The sequence below is a fragment of the Sinohyriopsis cumingii genome, chromosome 16 (assembly GCF_028554795.1).
Source record: "Sinohyriopsis cumingii isolate HCF-2022 chromosome 16, ASM2855479v2, whole genome shotgun sequence".
Taxonomy (NCBI): Eukaryota; Metazoa; Mollusca; class Bivalvia; order Unionida; family Unionidae; genus Sinohyriopsis; species Sinohyriopsis cumingii.
The window spans coordinates 84484441-84504794 of record NC_142976.1 but is presented as its reverse complement, the minus strand read 5'-3'; the positions used below and the strand labels follow the sequence as shown (position 1 = coordinate 84504794).

Genomic DNA, 20354 nt, shown 5'->3' with positions numbered 1-20354 from the left:
ATAATTTCTTGCATTATGTTTGTTTGATAGTTGGCATGCATGACTATAAAAAAAATTCCCATGCTAAATTCACAGACAATAATTGCAGTTAGTTTTTTTCCTCTCCAGTTCAGTACAGTTACAAATGTAGAAATGGCTAAAAGAACAGCACACTCCTTTCCCAACCCCACCCCCCAAGTTGAAACTACGAAACCGTAACTGTCTACTTCTCCCAAGTGCGGGTCCAGTATTGAGGAAAATACGTCTATTTCAGCAGCTTCATACAATGTATATATGCTGACTTACTTTCATGGTGAGAACAGGAGAATGACTGAAACATGAAGGCAATCAACATGCTAACAGACTTACGATTGAGAAAATATTTGTTGACTAAGTGAATGACAATGACATTAATATCAGTCAAGTAGAACAAGCAATTGTGGTTATTTGTTAACTGAAAGAGGCTTGAGGATTTATTCAACAAACCAAATGTTTCATAGAACTAATGCCATGTTTGTGTGATGTAACACATCTAATGGAACAAATTTGCCATAAACGTCCACATGATTCAGGGAAGACAGAATCTTAAATATTTCTTACAGCATCTGCGTAAAACATTAATATTTAACTGGGACACATGTGGCCAAAGTTCAGTCCCATCAGTGTTTGCATTGACTTAAAGAAGAAGGCTTACATCTTTCCTTAAAAATACTTAATACACTTCATGGTGAGCTACCATTGTTCTAATAATGACATTAGTGGTTAAGCAGAGAAGAAGTTTTGAAAGGATGCATAAATCATCTTCCAATAATAAAAATTTCTTTTAATCTAAATAGAAATTTAACATAAACAAGATGCCAGTTAGTTCTTTTAAGAGCTTGTTAAACACCAAAAATTACATTGTACACAAAATAAGATAACAGTGTAACATGTAAAGGACACGTACAATGCAAAACCCCGGAAAGAACCACCAACCCAAGAGAAGCTACCGGCAAGCTTTCTCCCATACCCACACTGGCTGAATCCGAGACTCAAACCTACGCAGACAGAGGTAACTAGTATGCACAAGTACTACTACTACTACTAATAATAATAATATTATAATAATTGAAATCCAAGTATTATTTTAGTGTGGATAAATGTATCAATGGAAAATACCACATACTGTGACAAAAATGCTTAAAAAAAGAATACAGGTGAAAAAATAGCTCAAGTTGATTCACTGCAGAAAAGGTGAGTTTTCTGAGCTTTCATGAATCGTGTTGCAGTTACATTATGATTAAGTTTGAAGAGGCAGACTATTCCAGAAATTTGGGCCCTGGTAATGAAAAGGATGCTTTCCAATGTATTTTTATCTAACATTGGGAATAATGATAATATGAATACAGGAGATGAGTGCAAGTGTCTGGAAAGTGTGTATACATGATGAACTCAACAATGTACTTAGAACAATGTACTTAGGGTTTGACATATAGAAAATGTTGTAATAGAGAAGTAATTTTTTATTTAATCCTTAATATAACCAGAAGCCTGTGAAGGATGCCACGCATAGAAGATATGTACTGACTGATAGTTTTTCATTGATATTTTTTTTAAAACTATGTACTGGGGTAAAAGCAGAGAGACTTGAATCGAAATAATCAAGTAGAGAATTTATAATGTAAAAATGCATCTTGAGGAGACGAATCCAGTGATACATCGCTGATGAAAATCAGTTGAGGCATTTGTGAGAAAAGTGTGTTCTTGTGACAGGGTTAGGGTTACGGTTTTCCGGTAGTAACGTACTAACAGAGTACCATCTTGGATACCGTATTCACTGAAATACTTGTCTCATGGAGTCCAATAGAAAGGTATTTCGTTCATGAAAATTGGTTGAGTGGTTTATGAGAAAATTGAATTCTTGTGATTTCCCATATGTTTATATAGGTTATGGTTAGGTTATAATTATTAAGAGAGTAATATATAATTACTCTAAGCACAGGCCTAAGGAGAATTACTCAAGACATTATATTACTAGGTTTATTTTTTCATGATTTTATTTAATTAAATCAATATTTGTTCCATGTCGGGATTCGAACCTTGGTCCTCTGCTGCAAGATATGGCAACTATCGCCTGCCTGCACATTCCAGCATAAATACTACTACGGCTATCGAGACATCACGAAGAAATGATGTTCTTTAACCGCTCATATATACTCAAGAACGTACAGACACTCTCAAAACACATATATATATATATATATATATATATATATATATATATATATATATATATATATATATTTATATATATATATTTATATATATATATTTGTCGTGAAACCTTGGCACTGGCTAGGTTAGGTTATAGTTATTAAGAGAGTAATATATAATATAAGGAGAATTACTCCAGACATTATATTACGAGGTTTATTTTATCATGATTTTATTTAATTAAATCATTATTTGTTCCATGTCGGGATTCGAACCTTGGTCCTCTGCTGCGAGATATGGCAACTATTGCCTGCCTGCATGTTCCAGGGTTACGGTTTTCTGGTATAACGTACGAATGGACCCGGCAATTTTAATGCGCTTTTTGCTGCAGTACGTGTGTCATAGAGCCTGATAGATAGGTATTTCTTTCATGAAAATTGGTCAAGTGCTTTGGGAGAAAATTTGATTCTTGTGATTTCCCTTATGATTATCATAGGTTAGGGTTAGTGATGCAGTTTTATGATGATACGTAAGAATGGACCTGGTGATTTTTATGGTCTTTTCACTGCAATACGTGTCTCAGGGAGCCCGATATATAGGTACTTGGTTCATGAAAATCGGTCGAGAGATTTTGGAGCAAAAATTAAATTTTTGTCATGTGTTAGGATTTAGGGTTACCCATGAAGTAACTATTTTCTCAAGATCTTGGGAATTTTTCAAGCGGTTTGCTTTCTTTGATCTGCCTTGGGTAAACCTATGTAAAGATGGTGCGTATGTCTTTCTGCGACATGCAGCACCCATTATAATGCAAAATGAGTGTTTGGTATTGTAGTGAGCAGACGGATCATCAGAGTTTTATGATACCTGTATCCAACGACGGATCTTAAGGGGATAAATCTATTAATACTTTGATGAGATAGAGAGCTTGATTTTTTGGCTAAATTATAGCCTTTCCAATAAAGTTTTGACTAAGTCGTTTTTAGATGAATTTCGTCTTTTTCGGTGGATATTTTGGTAACCCCTTTGAATTGCTTGCTGACACTGGCCCAGCCAGATGAGCCCAGCAAATATGCATGCTGAGACACCTAGCCTTTGAAGGTAGCTTGAGGGCTTATGGAGTTACTTGGATTCGAGTGACAAAACAGACCATGTACGACATAAATTGCAATCAAGCCCGTCTTTCAAACTAGCACCGTAAGACGGTCTGCTGGAGGTAAAATGGCCAAGTTGCCACATCAATATTTTCTGATCATCTTGAAACCGCCTTGGAATTTTGACATGCGGTTTGCTTTGCTAGATCGGCCTTGGTGAGACAAACATAAGGATGGTTCGTCCGCCTGTCTGCGACCTACAACGCCCCCATAATGTGAAACGAGTGTTTGGTACTAAGGTAGCGGACGGATCATCGGAATTCTATGATACCTATGTCCAAAGGTGCGTCTTCTTGAGAGTAATCCAACAATACCTTATTGGTGAGAACCGGTCGATGCATTCGTTAGAAGATCGGATTCTTGTGTCTTAGGGTTAGGGTTATGTGCTTCTGGTAATAACGCAAGGACAATACGATTTGAATGCACTTTTTACAGCAATACGTTGTTCATGGTGCCCGAAAGATCGGAACTTGATTCATGAAAATTGTTTTTAGTAGTTTGGGAGAAATTCGGATTCTTGTGATTTCCCATCGATGTAGCATAGGTTAGGATTAGGGTTACAGTTTTCTGTTAATAACCTACGAACGGATGGGGTGATCTGGATGCAGTTTTCACTACGATACATGTCTCATGGAGCCTGATAGATAGGTAGTTGCTTCATGAAAATCAGTCGAGAGGTTGTGTAGGAAAATGGATTTTGTCATTTCGAATTAGGGTTAGGGTTATCTGTGAAGTAACATCAATATTTCTGTAACTCGTGGAATTTTGTCATGTGGTATGTTTTGCTAATCAGCCTTGGCAAGGCCTAATTACAAATGGTTCGTCTGTATGTATGTACAGAGCCCCCTATAAAGTGAAATGAGTGTTTAGTGCTGTTTCGGGCGGACGGATCAACGGAGTTCTAAGATACATATGTCGATTTTGTCATAAGAGGTTTCCTATGCTAGATAAAGGTAAATCTGTAATCATAGTTAATCATATGGAAGTTTTATCCCTGGTATTGATGACACGTCAGGTACTACTAGTCTTGCTTGGTGGTGTTCACACCAGTTACACGTATGCAAAGTTTTTGTTTTATAAAATTTCAATTAATCTGCAGATGATAATTCCTATTGAAAAATATGTAACATACAGGTAATGACCATTAAATGTTGTCGGCTGCTAACATCGTCAACACTCCCAGGACTCAGGAATACGATGTTGTCAAGAATTTTTTGGTATCGGTTACTTTAATATATATATATATATATATATATATATATATATATTATTGATCGGATGTTTATTGTATCGATAGTAGTAAATGTAAATAATTACTTATGGGAGGAATTGTAAATGATTAGTGTACAGGGGCTAGACCTTGAGATTACCCGTCTGTTGAATTGAAAACTGTTCTTTGTCGCCATCGGGCTAGAAAAGTGACCGGCGTTTATATGACCCGGGGGGGGGGGGGGGGGGGGGGGCGCAGCCACTAATGAAGGATATGAGTACAGGATGGATGATAGTCATTTTCTGAACGTACATGCTTGCGGTGTTTGTTTACGCACCTTATCACATTAAGGCGTGAACTCGTATTTACCTAGGTGCAACAGAATTAGTGAAGAGTTGGTGTCAACTATGTTTTTTTGGGTCATACGGATAAAGAAAAAAACAAAACCAATGTGCACATACATTAGAAATAACAGGATATAGCATACAGTACACAGACGCTCAAAATGTAGATAACAGAAGAGCAGAGAGTGACAGTGAGCGAGAGACAGCGAAAGAAAGCATGAGACAGAGCAAGAGAGCAAGTGAAAGACAGCGAGAGCAAGAGAGCAAGTGAAAGACAGCGAGAGAGAGAGAGCAAGTGAAAGACAGCGAGAGAGAGACAGGTGCAAAGAAGCGATATGCAGAGCACGTGAGACAGAAAGAGAGAAAACAAGAGCATGAGAGAGCGAGTGAGACAAAACAAGATATATCAAGCAAGAAAAGCAGAGAAAGCCTAAGACAAAGTTATACAGGGAGAAGACGGATAGAAAGAGTAAATGGGACAGAGCAAGAGGGAGAGAGGGATTGAACAAGAGAGACAGAGCAAGATACATATGGAGACAGAGTGAGAAAGAGACATAGAATCTATGTTGGGGTTTGGACCAAGACAAGGCAATCCCAGTCAAGGGGTTACATTATTTGTCTCCCCACGAGGCTTGCCGAGGGGGATTTCCTTGTCTCGGTCCATAACCCAACGAAGATTCTTTTTCTCACCCAACAATTTCCTTTAAAGTAAAAAAAAAACTTCTCATTTTTGAAATATAGTTTACGTGCAAATATTTACATAGTGCATTAATACAAACGTGTATGAGGACTGTGGCGTGACGTGTCGTCTAAGTACACAGTAGTTATGCATAAGTATTATTATATTTAATATATGAATGTTATACGAAATTAACAAGAAATAACTAATATTTATTACAAGAGAATTTTTCATTTTCATCAGATCTGATTTAGAAAATTACTTTTGTAAATAATGGAACGATACTGGGCCCACACTTCTGTTGTAGTAGTAGAGGCTATGTGTCGACGGATAAATGATTCATTCTGGCTGGTAAGTGCAATATTTGTCGTTAAATATTGTAAGTATATTTTTAATTCAACTGGGGCACAATGGATATGCTTAACAAAATTGAATAAAGCTTGTTTGACATAACACATTTCTGGCTGGTACTAAGTTTTCTGTAGTTGTTAAGAGAGTTGGGAGGCTATGAAGTGTATAGGTCTATAGTCTGTGTGCACAGATCAGTGTTTTCTGTCATAGTTCATTTCACACAGCAATGAGAATTTTGTCCCATCTGTAGCACAGTAAATTTTCAGGTCAGTGTCATTAATTGTTGCAAACAGTATATTGTTTCACACGAAGTATCTAAAACTAGTTAGGTAGCTTTAGCTACATTTAATGACGCTGACCTGAAAATGTACTGAGCAATGCCTGCATATGGGATAAAATTTACTATATTGTGTGCCGTAGTTTGCCTACCCCTGGGCTAGAGTGTTAAAAACCTGAAAACTTGTATATTATACACATAAGGAAGATATTATCACAATCACAAATAAATCTTATCTAAATCCAGAAATTCTTGGTTAACATAATAACTTTAGCAAGGGATCCTAATATGTGCATAAATACAATTTCAAATATAGGATGATAAGAAGGTATTTAATGTACACTGTATACATGATTATCAGAGTTTAAAAATGTTGTGTTAACTAAAATTCCAAAAACAAAATTTGATGCATTTTCTTCAACTTCCAATTATTATTTCATATATAATAAATAGGTACTTCACTGCTGTCCACTTTTATTTTAAGTAATGTAAATATGAAACGCCCCCCTCTACACTAAACAATGTTCATGTTCAATGCAAATGGCTTTATGTGATTTTTCCAAATTGATTGTAAACACAGTTTTTGCAATGGTAACTTCTGATAAATCACATATTCTTTCACAATTGTATTGTTAACAACTGGTGGATGTAATGATGTTTCCTGCAGTAAAGAATTGGACAAGGGAGATATAACTTCTATGCTGTCATCTTTTATCCAGTTTTCTCACAGAAGCTGTATCTTTGAAATAAATTCTGCAGTTTGCTACTCAAATTCCTGAGCACTGCATTTGTATAGCATTCATAAGTAGTGTATGGACACTAAATGCAAATACAGTTTGGATCACTACAGACAGAGAAATAACATGAATTGTGTCTGTAACCAGCAGTCTTATAACTTAATTTTAAAAATGTACAATGTGATGTAGTTATGTTCAGGGAAAAAAAAGGAGAAGTTTTCCTCATTCAAAAGTGGTGATGACTGCCATAACTGAAGGACAAAAAAAAAGAGGTGATATAGTACTCTAGGAAAAAACAATACCTGTGAACCTATACTGGAAAATGCAACCAATACAACTTCATATCACATATTTCCAAGTTAAAAGCACCAAATATATAATACATAAATTTTAATGCATTTATGTTGCCAAGAAGAAAATTAACTGGGTTAAATTCTGAACAGTTATTTCAGAGTTTGGCATAAATGCGTAAGAAACATGCACATAATCTCCTCCATTTTCCTTATATGAGGAAAATGTCTGCACAGGTAATGGTTCTAAATGAAGTCTTCCTTAGTGAATTTCACAGGACACTCAGAACAGCTGAATACCTACAATGAAAGAACAGTTTCAACAGTTATAATGTTACTGCAAAGGACACAAATGATAACAACGGTAAAAGCAGTAGTCACAAAACAATATAGGATACGGAAATACAGATCAAACTTTATATTTTCTACGTACCTTTCCAGGGGCAATTCTCTGGAATAATCTTTCATCTTTGGCTACTGGTTTGTAAAGGCAGCATGAATGTGTTGAACCTTAAAAAAAATTATATGATGGCAAGAAATTAAGGCAACTGGTAAAAACAACAAAATAATGTCACCATTAATATCGTCAGATGTAAAAGTTTAATACATCCAAATAAAATTTTTATTAAGTACCATTCTAATTACCACATTATCCTTAATTTCATTTTCAGAACAGACATTACTTTCACAGTAGTTGCAACAATAAACTATAATACCCCAATTATAATCAAGTCTTTTCTTCCGCTATTGGTTCAAAAAGTATCTTTCTGATTGATACAATCATACCTTACATCAGTACACACATTTAAAAGGATATCTTCCTTACAAAAAACCCCGAACAGAATGAAATTACTCAAAGTATCAGCAAACCTGATACAAAAGAAAAAGACACCTGTTAAAAAAGAGACCATATAAACGTGTCTCTAGTGGAATTACAAATGTCAAAATAAACATGTCTTTCAAGAAAGAAAAAACAATTGAAAACTAAGAAAATACCAACAATATGATAAGGACACACCCATGGGCTGTAATGGGTGGAATGTGGAGAAAATTCATTTTGATCTATAAAAGAAATTAATTTTTAACAAATATGCATACAAATGTACTTTCCATTATTATAAACATTTTGCAAATATATATGCAATTTATGAACAAACTATAATACACATTGATATTACTGGCACCTTCAGTTTTCTCCTAGCAGAAATGAATAAGCCATTATCAATGTATGTTGATATCTATATTCAGTATATAAGTGTAATGGTTCTCAAATGACATAGTAATCATGTTGTAACAAAGCAGCTTCACAGCCATCAGTAAATTACTATCGGCCAAAATTAGCATAATTTCTCATTATTTTCCTACTCAAGTAGAATCACAGGGACTTTCACTGGCCATGGCTTTGGACCATTTTTTTTGGTTTTTATTAAATACATAAACTGAGTTAATGTTAGTAGTGACAATTAATGGTGGGGAAGTAAAATGGATACATCCAGGAAGCAGACCTGCTAACCCTAACAAGGTGTCAGTATCATAGTCGATTTTTTCCATAAGTTAGGTCAGTTTTCAGTAAGATGTAATAAAAAATAATGTTCTGCTATTGTCAATCTGGAAAATATGCATTTTAAAAGCCCAGAAGTGTGATTCAAGGCTGGTGTACCAATGGAAAACATCGTGTTCAATAAAGGTAAAACTAAATCACAGAAAATTAATAAAATCATAAGTTTAACTATACCATAAAATATGGATCATGGAAGCTAGGTCATAGATAGAACTATCAGTGAACCAAAAACAGGTATCTGTTAACTTCAAGGTGCATTTCTAATGGCAATTATTGTAATATCTCACCAATGGCACTGGACATAAATGCAGATCAGTAGTTATTTTTGATAACTGTCCTTGAGATAAAGCTTGTTCCCATTCTTCAATAAAATGGAAAGAAAACTGTTCCTGCAAAAGTGATAAAATATAAAAAATTAAAATGTTTAAATAAGTAATTATTTTCATTGCAACTAAACCTTAAATATCATGTATGTTCCAGAGAAGTGGAAAACAAAATATATTCTGAACATTCAATTGTTCTCCATGAATTACTCATATGATAATCAAGATGGCCTTAAAAATGTAACAGTAATAAAAAACTGGGTATATAATAAGGGGGTTGGGTTATCATTCACCAATGGTCAGGTTTTCACAACTTAAACATAAAGAAATTCATGGTAAGTAACCAATAACATGGTTAGGTTACCAGAAATAATTGTTTTTTTTATTTATGACTAATGCAGTAGGTGGTTTTGAGAGTTCCTCTTCCAGCTTCACATGCCACTGCTGAAATACATTTCTTCAATAGTGGTTAGCAACCAACAAACATAACTTTTTGTCACTGTTACTGTGCACAAGATTATTAAGGTCTTCATAAGGACCAAAATACTGTTATCTGCCACAGCAGATTTTTCTAGACAAAATATTTTCATAGCCTAACTTATTTAATTTTTGTTTGTGATTTCACCAATTTGTGCTGACAGTAGCATGTGATTCACATTTTCTAAAGTTTCAGTGCACTATTATTATGTTCAAAGATACATGAATGGGAAAAGAAATATCTGACAGTAATTGAGTCACACTTTTCTATGTAGACAAATACAAAAACCTTAAAAATGCTTCTTAAAAATCAACAAAATTACAGCAAGATCCTCACTGACATTTACTAATATTTCATGCTGTTCTAATCTGCATAACAAAGTATATATCTGCAAAAACATTTCAATGGTTACCTTCCTGAGAATTATGTTCTAACAGAAACTAATTTCTCAAAGTATCAGCATTAACTCTTGACACATAAGAAAATGAAACCTGCTACAGTTAAATAAAAGACCATGTAAATGTGTCACTGGAATTATAACTGTAAAATTAAGTACATGCCTTTCACGAGAAAGAAAAAAAAAAGAAGAATATGAGAACAATATTATAATGATGGCTGCACACATGGGCTGTAAGGGGTGGAATCTGGTGAAGAATATTCACTCTAATATCAAAAAATTATTGTGAAATAAAGATGCATAAAAATGTAATTTCCATTATTATTAACATTTTGCAAATATGCAGTTTATGTAAAAAATGTAAGATAGATTCATATTGCTGGCAATGTCAGTTTTTCACATACAGAAATGAATAGGCCATTCTCAATCTATGTTCAGTAAATAATCGCTAACAGTTAACAATTCTCAGATGACTTAGTAATCATAATGTAGCAAAGTAGCTATACAGCTATCAGTAAATTACTATCAGCCAACAACAGCATCACTGATGATTATTTTCCCGCTCATGTAAAAATATCACATGGAAAAAGGGAAAAGACAAGAAAAATAACAATATTAAACAGTAACAACTTTAACAAAGCATGTAAACTTAAGCTGCATTTGCCCAGGTTCCAACAGTCTATAATAACACACACACACACACACATAATGTATGTATTAATGAACACATGCACATTGGATAAACTTGAATCAAATATATAGTCAGTGGGCACATTTTGTTTTTGTATGAGTGAACAGAATCAGTTTTATCATCTACAAATATACATGCAGAATAAGTTAATATATGTTTTAACTAAGCTGCAAGATTGATTATATACTCTATAATTGGAAAATATAGCAGGCATGGCCTTGCATAATAGATTACATGTACAGTACCAAGCCTTAATTTTTAAGATGGCCAAATATTGTAATTTTTAGGTTTCATGTAAATTTTGGGCAAAATATAAATCATTAAAGCAGTAAACAACATTGTTTGAATATTATATGTACAAATGAAGTAAAAATAAGAAACATTTAGGTTATAAATTATAAAATTAATTTGAAAGTTAAGTACTCACAAAATTTTGTAACCCACTGGCTTTCATAAAATACCCACAGGAACCCTAATACGATTTGTATACCTTTGTTAGAAATTGAAAATTCCCATTGCGTGAGTGTTGTATATATTCTTTTTAGTTCTTTTAGACTTTTGCAGGCCAGGCAAATGTTTTTTAATTACAAAAAATATTGTTAATAGTAACAATATAACAAATTTCATTTCTGACGTGTGTACATTCTTCAAATGAATTGAAATAAAAAAGAAACCAATTTGGTTCATAATGAACACATTTTGTTATGACTGTATAATAAATAGTAATTTTAGAAATAATACCCTTATAGAAGGTAGTGAACATACTGAGCTTTTGTACTGTGAATAAAGATATGCCACACTCAATGATTTTATTATATGCTGATGAAAGGATAATTTAATGGTAAATTAACATGCACATTCTGACAAGTATAATTTTACTGTAAATTAACAAGCACATTCTGAGATTACATTAACATTATAAAGTGGCATGATTTATATCATCATTTGTATCATAACTGATAGATAGCAATTCGAGTCATCGGAGAAAGATGTTTATTTTATCTGATTTTTAATGAAGCTTTACCTATGTACCAGTTACATAACTATAAGGTTTCCTTGTCATAGTCTATAGCAGGGGTGCACAACCATTTTTGGCCAAGGGCCAGATTGCATTTTCTAAGACCACTTGAGGGCCACAGACACATTTCTTTAATATTATTACTGTTCACAGGCCAGATTTCTGTGTTGTTTTAATTTGTCCTGAGGGCTGGATAGAACAAGTCTGTGGGCCAGATTTGGCCATCTGGCCAGGGGTTGTGCACCCATGGTCTACAGTGATGTCTAACACATGCCTAAGACATATTATATTAGTGCGCAACTATTAGGTAGTAGATAGCTATGGCAAAGAATGTTACTGCACAGATAAAGCTAGAGTATAATAATTTTGATCTATGAACAATAGATGTGTCAATGACTTTCACAATTTCTGGGTGGGCGTAGATATGACATGATCATATAAATCATGTTTTGTATGAATAATTCCATGAAATCTTTGTGAAAACCCAGACATCATTCAAAAGTCGGAGCCTGGACAAGCCTGTGGTAGGCCTAACCTAACCTATGACTATCAAATAAAGTGGAACATGGATATCATAATTAAAAAACATTATCAATATACGTAAACAAATTATCTGTACTTTGGTCAGTCCAATTACTCTTAAGTAAATAATAAGTACATTAATAATTTTACCTGTCTCTTTAAAAAGACAAACATGAGTTTGGACTTTTTAAAAAATAAGTAGGGGCACAACATTATGATTTAACATGGACATATTGCCATAATGGAGATGCCATTCAAAGAAAAATTTAAAACGAAATAGTTATCAAAGAACTTTAAAGAATATAGACTGATATGACTATGTGACCTTATTCATGTTAAAAGCAAGTTTTAAGTAAAAACTATAATTAATGTTAATCACCTTATACGTGTAATCCATCGACTTAAGTTTCTCTCTGGATGGAAACTGCTTTACTACATCTGCATAAGACATACGGGTGGCACAGGTCCGAGGATATAAAAATTTCAGCGCTATTTATCCGCACCATGTCCACACAAACAACAAATGACTCCAATACTGGGGGCCCCGAGTGGCCGAGTGGTCTAAAGCGCTCTCTGTTACAGATCACTGCCATCTCACCTCTGTCTGCGTAGGTTCAAGTCTCGGATTCGGCCAATGTGGGTACGTGAGAAAGCTTGCCAGTAGCTTCTCGAGGGTCAGTGGTTCTTTCCGGGGTATTCTCGGGTTCTTCCTCCACCATTAATACTGGCCGCCATGTATAGCCTATCGTGTGCTGAAAAATGGCGTTATTCCCTACAACAACAACAACAACTCCAATGGGGCCCCGAGTGGCCGAGTGGTCTAAAGCGCTCTCCGTTACGGATCACTGCCATCTCACCTCTGTCTACGTGGGTTCGAGTCTCGGATTCGGGCAATGTGGGTATGTGAGAAAGCTTGCCAGTAGCTTCTCGTGGGTCGGAGGTTCTTCCCAGGGTTTTCCCGGGTTCTTCCTCCACCATTAATACTGGCCGCCATACATAGCCTATCGTGTGCTGAAAAATGGCGTTAAACCCCACAACAACAACAACAACTCCAATACTGTTTTCAATACATATGCACCATTTCTGTTTACATGGAGTCCATCAAGTGCCAAATGCATACTTTGATCAAACAATGGGTTATAGTCAATAAAATGGCACTTATCACATTCTCGGCTTAAAAATGCCATCATTTAGTGCAGCACATCCTCTTTGTAAGTCTGATAAAACAGTCAAGTTTCAATGCAAAGATTTAAAGTTAATGGTGGTTCGAGGCAGAATTCCAAACATTGACCAACATAATGGGATTTGTTTCCAGCAGCTGATGAATAAAGTCTCTGTAACAACTGAAAGAAATGCACCAAAAGAATTAACTAAACTGTGACTAATAAATCTGAAAATTTCAGAAAATCACCATGGTAACTGCTGGTATTTGGAAATATAAACAAAATGATCCAAACATAGAAACATCTGCTACCAGGGTTAATTTGTTCAACTCTCAAGCTCTAAGCAAAAATAACTATCTCATTTTGACATCATATGGCAAGATTTAGGAACAATGCACACTATTAAATTTTGTTGTAGTAATGTAAAAATCATATGCAATGGTACAAATTTTCTCATAAAGTCATGTATATATTACCTAATTAATGTTACCCTCCTCGTGATGTTAAGCCTGTTTATTTGTGGTATTTAATGGATTGTTAATTAATAAACATAGCTTGTTGGAAGCCGAGAATACCAAAATCAGTTAAAAGGATGACAAGAATCTTGAATGAAATAAAGCTATTGAAACACTTTCTTCTATATTTGTATGTTTTTGTTCATTTTGTTAAAGAAACATACTTCAACTTAATCCAATTACGGCGTTCCCTGCATAAATCACATTCCAGGCAAATGAAATGTAGGCCAACATAACTTGAAAACAGGTCCACATGATTGTGGGAGACTTTGAATTTATTAGAAAAAGAGCATCAGAGTAAGAACAATCTCGGTAAAACATTATGACTTTAATTTGTAGAAAAGTATTGATATGGGCTGTAAAAATGAGATATTTCTCAAATCTGACTTCTCATTATGATGCTAGGTGACACCAAAATATGCTACACAAGGACCATTAATTCGACAGTAAGACCTCGACCCCAAAACATAACAATTAGGGTCAATGTCTTAGACTGTAGGACGACTAGTCAATATGGATGCTAAACATGCAAAAATATTCTTGAAAATTATGATGGTCTTATTCTAATTAGAGAGATTATTTGGAATTCATCACTAGCCAGTTCTACTCTGTAAGATCAATATAATAAATTAAATATACAATACAAATTTATAATAGTTCTGCTGCAAATATTGGGCACAAATAATTACAAATGTTTCTAAAGTAAAACTGACAAGTAAAAATACCTTGTAAATAATGTTCACATCTTTTCCAACATCATTGGAACCTATGTAAAGAATCAGCAGGTCAGGTTTTTGGGCTTGGACAATGTCTAACACTTTGGATTTAAAATTGGTGATATCTACAACCAAATTTGCACCAGGAATACACAACAGGAATAAGTTGGGACATTTCAGAATACCACAGAGTTGCTTCAACTTTGAATCACATGCAATGAAAATGATCAGCACTCTGGCAAGTATGCAGCAGCTATGTTAAATATACAATGAATATGAAATGAATATCAACTATTTAAAATAAGTTGTTGTTGTGGGGTTTAAAGCCATATTTCAGCACACGATAGGCTATGCATGGCAGCCAGTATTAATGGTGGAGGAAGAACCCAGAAAAATCCCTGGAAGAACCACCAACCCATGAGAAGCTACTGGCAAGCTTTCTCACATACCCACGTTAGCCAAATCCTAGTCTCAAAGCCACGCAGACAGAGGTGAGATGGCAGTGATCAGTAACAAAGAACACTTTAGACCACTCGTCCCCTTTAAAAGAAGTAACTGTCTTTCTAAAAAGAAAATAGCAATGACATAAACATGAAATTATACGACCTTTTCACCCTATATCAAGTGTAATCAAAATGAAGTTAATCATAAACACTTCAGAAAACAAACTACTATCTTGTGGTAGAAACGTGTGAACACTTATCAAATGAATATAACTAATAAAATACTTTCTAGTATATTTTTCACGCTAGCAGTTCTAATAATACCGTAACTATAGTCTGATAATACAAACCCGTTTGTTTGTATCCCCCGACTGATTTAAATAATGGGAAACCTTTAATGTGATAAAAAATGCATGGAACTTAGTCAATTCATTCATTGATTTATTGTTTCTAACCTGACTGAGTAGAGTGGCAATAATTTCGTCACCATATGCGCGTCTCATGCTGAACGGAAGTTTTCAGTGTAATAGACGGACATGCTCGGATCCATTTCCAGTTTCTGGACAAGTTCATTTTCAGCAAAGGGGTGTATCACAACTACAGATGTACATACATAAGTCGTCTGCTTCCGATATTTACAGTGTCAAATCAAGCAAAGGAAAATAACGACAACTACAAATTTGCTTTTCATGTGGATTTAACAAGAAGTTTAATTTCTTTGTTCAAAGATGCAGAGGGATATAATTCCAAATTCTCAACGTTATGTGACTTATGCAATTATTCAGCAGTTACCGAACAGGATGAACTACGTCATTATGTTGTCTAATGGAAATAAACTAGCCTATAGTGTATGCAGTATGGCGCCGTGTTAGTATAGAAAGTCCGTTAAGCATGAAATGGTGCAGGGGATGCCAGCATTGGGGCCATTCTGGTCATAGTCAGGTTAGAAATTATAAATCAATGATTCAATTGACTCAGTTCTATGCACTTTTTATCACATTAAACGTTCTAGTTTTTGAAATCGGTTGGGGGGTACAAACAAACGGGGATGTACAGTCAGACTATAGTAGTATGTGATTAACTAAGCAAGCTAAACTTCTTACGAAGCAATCAAACAATAAGACATATAAATGAACAAAAAACTTAGCAATGTAAGTACAATATCAAATAAATTCAACCAATATTCACAAAAAGAGAAAATAAAGTCAAACTGATAAAAGAATGAAACGAAAATTCAAATTGGTCTAGCACTGAGTTGGTAACTATGGTCTATGCAAACTAGTTTGTTAAATTTGCGCACAAAAATAAACTGTCAAATAAATGAAAGCGTCAGCAGTTATAATGACCTGTATGTCTGATAATTTTTAAATATATATAAACGAAGAAAATTGTAGCTAAGTTGCAGCAATTAATAATTGTTATTGCTCAAATTTGAAATGTATCCACACGAATTTTGGTTCAAGCGGAAGCAGGAAGTAGAATTGATGGTTTGTGGGATTGTTTCTGAGAGCATGTATTGTACAACCAATCAAAGCCATTGTTTTAGCGGGTAAATTTGCATATCTGAATATATGAATATTTAATGACTGGCAGGATTTCTCCGTTATCCCCCCCTAGGCCTAGAGTACATGTTTACCCTAAGTGTCACTTGTAGAACTAAACGTTACATTGTTGCGATTTTTATTTCAAAAAGGATTACTGGATGCAGAAATTACTGCAATGCATTTGTGACCGGATATTTACAGTATTTGACTGAAACAATAGACTGTGCAGAAGACCTAAACAAATTTCTTTTTGAGTCGGATTTGTATCCCATATATACTTAACTACGATGTCGTAGCCTCAACTTGATTTGTTGTGGTTGAGGCTACGAACTGATCCCATATCATGTAATGGAGCAAAAAAAAATCGTCACTAAAGTCAGAAAAACAAACAGTGTAGAAATCAACTACATAAGTATAATCAAGTTGTGAAAGAAGTTTGGCTTATTTTGACTTTATTAAGCCCTTACACGATAAAATAAATTGGCATGGTTACTCTAACCTTATCCTGTCCCCCATGACAGACAACGCGAGATTCTCGCCGTGACCCCTTTTCTACGTAAGGCTTGCCAGAACATATTTTGGATATTCTACGCTATATTATTATCAATCAAGTGCGAATAATCGCTTCTTGGTTGAATTTCAAAGTTGCCGATAAACCGTATTTACTTTTAATGCGCAGATTTTCTGACCCAAACGGCGCCAAATTTTTACTACGATTTGTTTACATTTCCAAATAAGGCGTCAATGTCCTAATATGGCACACAAACAAACGAGGCTGAGAACGGAAGTAATCATTATTTGAAATAACATTGCGGACGATCTAAACGAAAATATCGGCTGAAAAAAGTAAACGAGATTTTACAACTATTTCTACAATGAGTTTCGATACTTCCGGTATTAAATAAGAGGACTACTCTATTTATTGGATTATATGCAAGGAATGTGTTTAAAGTGTTATTATTAGGCTAAAAGAGCGCCGGGTGTGATTCACACCCGGCTTGCTCCATTAACACGTATATGCTCATGTCAGTACCCTGTCCACGAGGTACGAGTAAGGGTACTAATATTAGTACTAATATATACTACGTAAAGATGCTGTAGTTGGACAAAGTTCTTCAGTTAGAAGACCCATTTTTGTCCTGATTCTTCTGTCAATAGAGGTGAGTTTATTTACTTCTGTAAGTTAACATTTAAACCATGCTTGTATATATGGTGGATTCTATATCTATGTTGCGGATATACCGCTCCCTCACCCCACCATCAAATAAGCAATATCCTTAGTTTTACTTCTTATTGTTATTCTTGTCTTGTAGTTTTTCGGCATTTTTTTCTTTATGATATTGATATACATGACATAACATTCCCTTGTAAGGGTAACATATCCATACTCAGACGGCCGAGATAATTTTTCCTCAATTTCCTTTCGCGAGTCGAGTTCAAAAATTGCCGCCAAAAATGTTCATTCAAAACCAATTATTTCAGAAGGTGGGGTTAAAAAAGTTTTCTCACGATTCCAGCCAATCAGTAAAGAGGATACTGCACAACAATTTCATGGGCTTATTTGGACCATCAGAATTACATAAAGTTATATTTTAACGTGGTAATATCAAAAATATGAAACTGCACACACTATAGGAAAACTAAACCTAATATGTGATAAACAATACTATTGAATTCAGTCTTAACAACCAATAAAACGAAACCGGTCACAACGTATAGAAGCTGCATATTAATTAGCTGATATGTAACAGGAAGATAGGCCGCTATCGCTTAACCGGCTTGAAGCAGCTGTTCCGTTTTTTAGCCGTTTTCATGATATTTGTGCTTGTTGCCTTTTTTCATCTTCGTTATTGTGTTCATTTTATATTGGCTGTTAAATTCGTATGTGTTTCTTCATCTCCTTGTTTTGGAAACGAGAACAATTAGACTTTTTCTCACCTGTCTTGCTCCACTGTTTTTGAACAAACCGCCATCACGTGATACTCGCCAGTCAACCTGTTTATGTTACGATGGACCCTCATTAATTGCTTTAAATGATCACTCCTTGGCTCTCCACGCTACATTGTGCTCGAGACTAAACGAACTGGGACTACATTCATCATTACCTAAACAGAAGCGAAAAAAGAAACGTTGTTTCAAAGCTGGCCCGCGTAGAACAGGAAGAAGAATCCCAGTTACCTCCCTTAATTCGGCTCAACAATTTTAAAACATTTCGACCGTTAATTTAGATAACCTAATTCAAATCCCTATTAATTCGTCAACCTTTGTGTCAACTATCCAAGAGATACCTCTACGCATTGCATTATTCAATGCTCAGTCAGTAGGACCACCGGAAAAGCGCACAGAAACAGCTAATTTTATCAACGACCAAAATGTTGACATATTTTTCCTGACAGAAACATGGCTAAAAACATCAGGCGATGAACCCAAGTGTGCGGATCTAACACCCACTGGTTACTCCATCAAGTCGTTCCCCCGTAATTCTCGCAGAGGTGGAATTGCTGTCATCACAAATAACTCTATGTTAAAACGTCTCAACTACACCACAACATTCAATTCGACCACACATCGTTTGAACTAGTCCAAACCACACTCACACTGGAGCAAAGGTCAGTCCATTTTTTCTGCCTATACCGCCCTCCTCCTAGTAGAAAAATTAAGCTGGCTGCCTCTCTCTCTCTCTCTCTTTCTTTGGAGCAGTTTCCGAATCTCCTGGAGTATGGAAATTCGATAGGTGGCAACCTGATTATTCTTGGAGATTTCAACTTTCACTTTGACTGTCCCGAAACTCAAATACATCAAACCTCATAGATTCCATTAATGTTTTCAACCTCAAACAGTCAGTTAACCAACCCACCCATAAACATGGTCACATTTTAGACTGGATTCTTCATAGACCTGATGATAACATTCTACAGTCCTCCCTGGTATCCCATGACCTTGCATCAGATCACCTCTGCATTATATATATTATATGCCATCTTGACGTATCAGTCCCTAACCCTCTACCTTTATCTGCTACTAAGAGAAACCTCCGTATGATAAATAGAACCAAACTAATGCACGACATCCAAGCTAACCTAACAACCTGCTTACCTCCTACCGCAGAACAACTGGATAACTGTCTGCGTTCATTGCTTGACAAACATGCCCCAGCTACCAAGTGCAGAGTATCAATTCAAAAATGTTCTCCATGGTATAGCAGTGTTAGGGACCAGCTTCGCACTGCTAAAAGAGACCACCGTAAAGCTGAGAGGCTTTGGCTTTCCACCAGACTCACTATTCATAAGCAAATCTATGAAGTCGTAAGAAGAATGTCACAAATATAGTCCATGCAGCGAAATTAGCCAACTACACTACTAAGATCATGGAAAGTTCCAGCTGCAAAGAGCTCTTCGAGATTACGAACAAGCTAATGTCAACGAACAAATCAACGCCACTTCCAACTACCTTGTCTCCAGCCGTCCTTCCGGACATGTTTGCAAATTTCTTCCGTGACAAAGTACAAACCATTAGAGATAAGCTTGACACCACAATTTCAATTGACTCGTCGTCACCATACAGTTGGGAACAGAACTTGCGCGGCAACCATTAGCAGCATTTGAACCTGTCTCTATGGATTTTGTACGTACAATCGTGATGAAGAGTGCACCAAAGTCATGTGAACTTGACCCAATTCCAACATCACTGCTACTTGAGTGCTTAGATCCAGTATTGCCTTCACTAACTGATGTTATTAATACCTCTCACTCATCCGGGAAATTCCCATCAT

The 20354-nt window shown here is 35.3% G+C and overlaps 1 long non-coding RNA gene across 2 annotated transcripts; it reads right to left on the bottom strand.

Moving 5' to 3' along the window:
• Nucleotides 1–6502: 6502 nt before the first annotated feature.
• Nucleotides 6503–16519, bottom strand: LOC149780928 (uncharacterized). 2 transcript variants are annotated; one of them, XR_016415164.1, is made up of 5 exons: nucleotides 16385–16519; nucleotides 12581–15158; nucleotides 9060–9161; nucleotides 7645–7721; nucleotides 6503–7511 (listed from the first exon to the last, which is right to left on the bottom strand). It is a non-coding gene; the product is annotated as an uncharacterized LOC149780928 (long non-coding RNA). The 2 variants fall into 2 exon arrangements; XR_016415163.1 differs by having other exon boundaries at nucleotides 12581–16510.
• Nucleotides 16520–20354: the final 3835 nt, after the last annotated feature.